Source organism: Vicia villosa, unplaced genomic scaffold (genome assembly GCF_029867415.1).
Source record: "Vicia villosa cultivar HV-30 ecotype Madison, WI unplaced genomic scaffold, Vvil1.0 ctg.005783F_1_1, whole genome shotgun sequence".
In the NCBI taxonomy this organism is placed as follows: Eukaryota; Viridiplantae; Streptophyta; class Magnoliopsida; order Fabales; family Fabaceae; genus Vicia; species Vicia villosa.
Window position 1 is genome coordinate 23153 of NW_026706682.1, and position 5788 is coordinate 28940.

Sequence of the window (5788 nt, forward strand, 5' to 3'; positions counted from 1 at the left end):
ACAAACTAAACTAGGGTTGACTCTCTTAGGATGTCCCCAGCAGAGTCGCCACTTTCTGTAGCGGTAAAAATGTGACTCGACGCGCTTTCGCGCATTCGAAGTATCAACAGAGTCGCCACCGAACTTTATTTATTCCAAGAAGGAAAGGGAAAATATCGATAAAACCCACGAAATAAAAAGAAATGGATAAGATGGTCATTTGTAACCAAATTAGGGTTCGGGAGTCGGTTAAGCAAGGGGAAGGTATTAGCACCCCTTACCTCCATCGTACTCGATGGGACCCATTTAGTTAGTTTCGTGTTTGAGTGTTAGCGTATTGTTTGTGTTCTTTAACTTATTAATCGAGAAAAAATGAAAGAAATGTTTTTTAGGGTTTTTATTATTATGAAGGAAAAAAGAAAAGATTTTTATTATTATGCTCGCCAAGACGTTTGTATCTTGTGCCTACGTATTCCCTAGTGCAATGGGAAAGTCAGAGCAATCGTAGTTCGGGCTAGGAACCACGAAAAGTTTTATTGGTTGATTTTAGCGAGAGGTACTTGATCGCTTTCAAATGGAAATATTACGCGCACATGGATATGATATCACTACAAGAATGGATGACTAAATCAAGATAAGGCATGATTTTGGCCATCATCGCATTCGAGTGGAAGATATTCGATCTTCACATGTGGAAGTATGTTGGCATTTTAAAATTGAATAAGTGTCGCGTTTATGAGAAGAGTTTTAAAAGCCCTAAGGCAAAAAGGTTTGATTGAAATTGAATTTGTGTTTTTATAAAGGGATATTTAGCAAAGGATTGAGCATAGGTGTTCACCTAGCGCGTCTTTACCCAAGGTATTGAACAGGAGCTAGCCCCATTGTCACTTGTTGTCCTTATTCAAAAGATCAAGGTATTCAAGAGATGTGCACTTCTTGTCACATGATCTTTTGGTTTTGATTAAAGCATTTTGATTCAAAAGATCAAGGTATTCAAGAGGTGTGCACTTCTTGTCACATGATCTTTTGGTTTTGATTAAAGCATTTTGATTCAAAAGATCAAGGTATTCAAGAGGTGTGCACTTCTTGTCACATGATCTTTTGGTTTTGATTAAAGCATTTTGATTCAAAAGATCAAGGTATTCAAGAGGTGTTCACCCCTTGTCACTTAATCTCTCAGTCTGATATTGTATTTTGATTCAAAAGATCAAGGTATTCAAGAGGTGTGCACCCCTTGTCACTCAATCTCTTGGTTTGGTTAATGTATTTTGATTCAAAGGATAGAAGGTATTCAAGAGGTGTGCACTTCTTGTCACTTGATCACTTTGATTTGATTAAGGTATTTTGATTCAAAAGATTAAGGTATTCAAGAGGTGTGCACCCCTTGTCACTTAATCTCTTGATTTGATTAAAGAAATTTTTAAGAAAATGTTTTAACCCAAAAGAATCGGGGTATTCAAGAGGTGTACACTTCTTGTCACTCGATCTTTCGGTATGGTTTAAAGAAAATTTTAAAAGAAGAAACTCGACGTTGGATCGAGAAATTAAACTAATGTTTTTGGTATTAATAATAATATAAGTAATAAAATATAATCTAAAAAAACATGTTTTTTTTTGTATTTTTGTATAAGAAATTAAAATGAAACATACAATTATTAAAGAAATTAGAAACAATTAATAACAAAATAAAATGAGTTAAAAGTAAGCATGGAGGGTGTAACATGGGGTAAACCGCTGAGCTTAGAAGTGAAGCCCAAAACCAAATTGAAGAACAAGGCTAGCAGGGAGTGTGCAGCTCGGATAGGATGTGTAGATAAGAAAACGAATTGGGCTAGGCCCAAAACCTAAATCAAACAACAAAAACCCTAAACTAAGTGAGGGACCGCCCCTCTCTTTCAACGTAACCTCTTTCTCCTTTTTTTTTCGCTAAATCTGCCGTTTCCCTCGCAAAAGAGAAACGCATCCCTCAGACTCTCAATACCTCTCACGCTCAATGTCTCTCGATCACTCTGTCGCTTTCTATTCGCGACTCAAACGTCTACTTCCATAAGAAAAATTACAAACAACAGCATTATGAAATCGAACAAGCAAGACAATAAACATTGGATTTGTTGTTTACATGATTACAGAGCTACACGAAAGAAATCGTTACCAACGAAGAGGAAAGTTGTTGTTGTAGTCGTATCGTTGTTTCGAAGCCGCTATGCAAGTCGAACGCGTTGCTTGTTGTGATGTGAGAGTCTCAGTTGTTGTCTTCAGAGATTTGAGATATGATTTCAATAGGTGATATGGTTGCCGAGCAGGTATGTTGTTTTATGATGAGCTGTTGTAGTGTTGTGTTGGTTCACAGTGATGTGTTGTTGTTCTGGCTATGGTTTCTGTGTGTGTGAATGTTTGGTTGAAGGTGGTTTGGAGTTGAGGTTGTTGCTGCAGGTTTGTGAAGTTGAAGGTTTGGTTGAAGACTTTTGGAGGAAGACTTTTGGTCTCAATTTACAGAGTTTTTCTTTTGTGATTTTCGTTGGTTTCTCTCTGTTCCCTCCTCTGCTGTTGTGATGAATCTCTGTTTATATAGGCTGAGATTAGGGTTTTAGATGTAGAATTGGGGGGAAATTTGGGATGAAATTTGAACTTTTATGGAAGCTGAATTTGGTGTTTTGTTGATGCAGGTTCTGCCATAGTATTTTGGGGAAAGGTTTGGCCTGATGTGTTTAGCATGGCATAGCTTGGACAGTTTTTATGCAGAGTAGCAGCAAGTTTGGACTGTTGTGGTGGTTGGAGATAGATGCAGAGCAGCAGCCGCAAGAGAGTGCAGAAACGTGAAGAATCTTTTGTTATATTTTTTTTTTTTGTGTAATAACTTCAAAAGTATGAACTGGGTTGTAATGTGAAATGGGCCAAATCCACACAAATTTTTACTTTTTTTGTTATACAATTTTTTGACTAATGATAAAGAAAACTAAGATAAATTTAAACTAAAAACTAAAAATAATACTAATCCTAAATAAATAAACTAACTCTACACAAAATTATCTAAAACTAATTTTTTATATTTTTATTTAAAATGGTGATGATAAAAAACTATGGAGTCTCGAATGAAAAAAATATGCAAAGATGCGAAATGCAAGTTATCTAGTTAACTTTAATAAAAAGTCGATATGCAACGATGTGATGATTGAATGATGAATGCGTGCACCACATCCAAATGAATGAAATACATAGGGCAAAAATTGGGGTGCGACAGTAAGAACGCTATTACTTTCAATTGTGAGTGTCCGTAGAAGCTGAATGGCCTAGAACCCTTTTAACCCATCTAAGCCTTTTTAGGATGTAGCGCAGAAACAAGTTTGAGTACCAATTTGAGCTTGTTGTCATGCAATGCTACGCTCAGACGAGGTCTTTTTAGGAATATTATTGGCGCCCATGAGCAATTGTGTGAGCCGGTAGTATCCGATAGAAGATTGAAAACTCTGGGAACCTTTGTAGAACCAGTTCGGCAGGTACAAAATTCCCTATGACGTACCTTTGTGGGTGGTTCATAACCTTGACTCCATGCTCGTGACGTCGAGCCTTTGAACCTTATTTGTGTGATCTTATGTGCCTTTGTGTGCTCTTGATTGTGGTTGATGCATAAACCATGCATTCATGCATCCATGATAACTCTTTTTCTTTTGGTTTTCAAGGAACTTAGAGGTCTTTCCTTGTAAACATCATAAGTTTCATCAAACTCAATGGATCTTGGGTATTGAAGGGGTGAAAACTCTAATCCACCAAAATGGATGATTGATTTTGATGATAACTTGATCGATACTTTGATCCAACGCTTGAGTGTTTACAATTTAATATCTTATGTTCTTTGAAAAATCAAAAATAAAAATACAAACCATTTGCATTTGCATTTCATGCATCATTCTGCATTTTGGTCTTGCCTTCAAGAGTATTCCAGAAGCCTTATTCAGTGTTCCTCATACAGAACCAAGCTGTCTCACCGGTATAACACCCAAGCTAGTTACAAAAAGAAGTTGGAAGGACTCGAGCAAGAGAACCGAGATCTACGTGAAGAGGTTGTTACTTTGAGGTCTGGAGTGGAGCGTCTCACTGCTCTAGTTGAGACATTGATGGCTACTCAGAATTAGAATCAGGTTCCTCCTCCCAATGCCCAAGCTCAGGGTCAGACCACTGTGATTTCTGAAATTGCTACTACAACCATTCCTGCTGTTCCTGCTGCTGCTACTCAGCAACGTATGCCTAATGGATATCCTTGGGGTATGCTTGAAGGTTATCTGTCTGTTCCTGAGATGACTCGTCTTTTGACTCCTGTTATGGTCAACACGTCTCCTATTGTTCATACTGGTCCTTTTGTCCCAGAGCCCATTTATGATGCTGCGCCAAGTGAAGGTTTGGGTATTCACGATAAAATGGATGGTTTCCAAGATCAGCTTGAAGAATTGCAGAAAGAGATGAAAGCCCTGCGTGGGAAAGAATTATTTGGAAAGAATGTGCATGATCTCTGCCTTGTTCCCAATGTGAAAGTACCTGCTAAGTTTAAGTTACCATAATTTGAGAAGTATAAGGGAAACTCCTGTCCTCAGGCACATTTGGTGATGTATGTTAGAAAGATGTCCACTCACACTGATGATCAGCGTCTGTTGATCCATTATTTCCAAGACAGTTTGATTAGAGCTGCTTCCAAGTGGTATATGGGCCTTGATAGCACCCATATCCGCACTTTCAATGACCTAGCTGAAGCGTTTGTTAAGAAATACAAGTACAATGTGGACATGGCTCTTGATCGAGATCAACTGAGAACTATGATGCAGAAAGAAAAAGAATCATTTAAGGAATATGCTCAGAGATGGCGTGAAGTAGCCGCTCAAGTGATTCCTCCGATGGAAGAAAAAGAGATGACTAAGATTTTCCTGAAGACTCTTGGCCCATTTTACTATGAGAAGATGAGTTAACAAAAGTGCTAACTTATAAAAATATTCAATGAACCTTCTGTAATAACCAGCCAAGCCTAGAACGCTTCTAATTTCTGTAACTGTCATCGGAGCTTCCCACTGCAACACTGCATCTACTTTGGATGGATCCACATCAATACCTTCACCTGAAATAACGTGACCAAGAAAACTAACCTTCTCCAACTAAAAATCACATTTCGACAACTTAGCATATAATTCCTTCTCTTTCAACACTTGCGGCACGATTTGCAAATGTTCGACATGTTCCTCTTCTGACTTGGAATATATTAGAATATCATCAATAAATACTACTACGAATCGATCCAAATAAGGGAGAAAGATATGATTCATATGTTCCATAAATACTCCCAAAGCGTTAGTAACATCGAAAGGCATCACTGAATACTCGTAATGTCCATACCGAGTCCTAAAAGCCATCTTTTGAATATCTTGATCTTTTACTCGAATTTGATGGTAACCCGACCTCAAGTCTGTCTTACTGAACACTCGTGCGCCTACTAATTGATTCATCAAATCGTCTATTCTCAGAAGTGGATACTTTTTCTTGATTGTAACTTTATTCAGTTGTCGGTAATCAACACAAAGCCTAATACTACCGTCTTTCTTCTTTACTTACAACACTGGAGCTCCCCACGGTGACACACATGGTCTCACAAATTTCTTTTCCAACATTTCTTGTAATTGTTTCTTCAACTCTGCCAATTCAAATGCTGACATTCTATATGGTGCCATATAAACAGGTCTGGTACCAGGGAGAAGATCAATAGTAAATTCCACTTCTCTTTTTGGTGTCACATTTGGAATTTCATCGGTGGAAACTTCAGGAAATT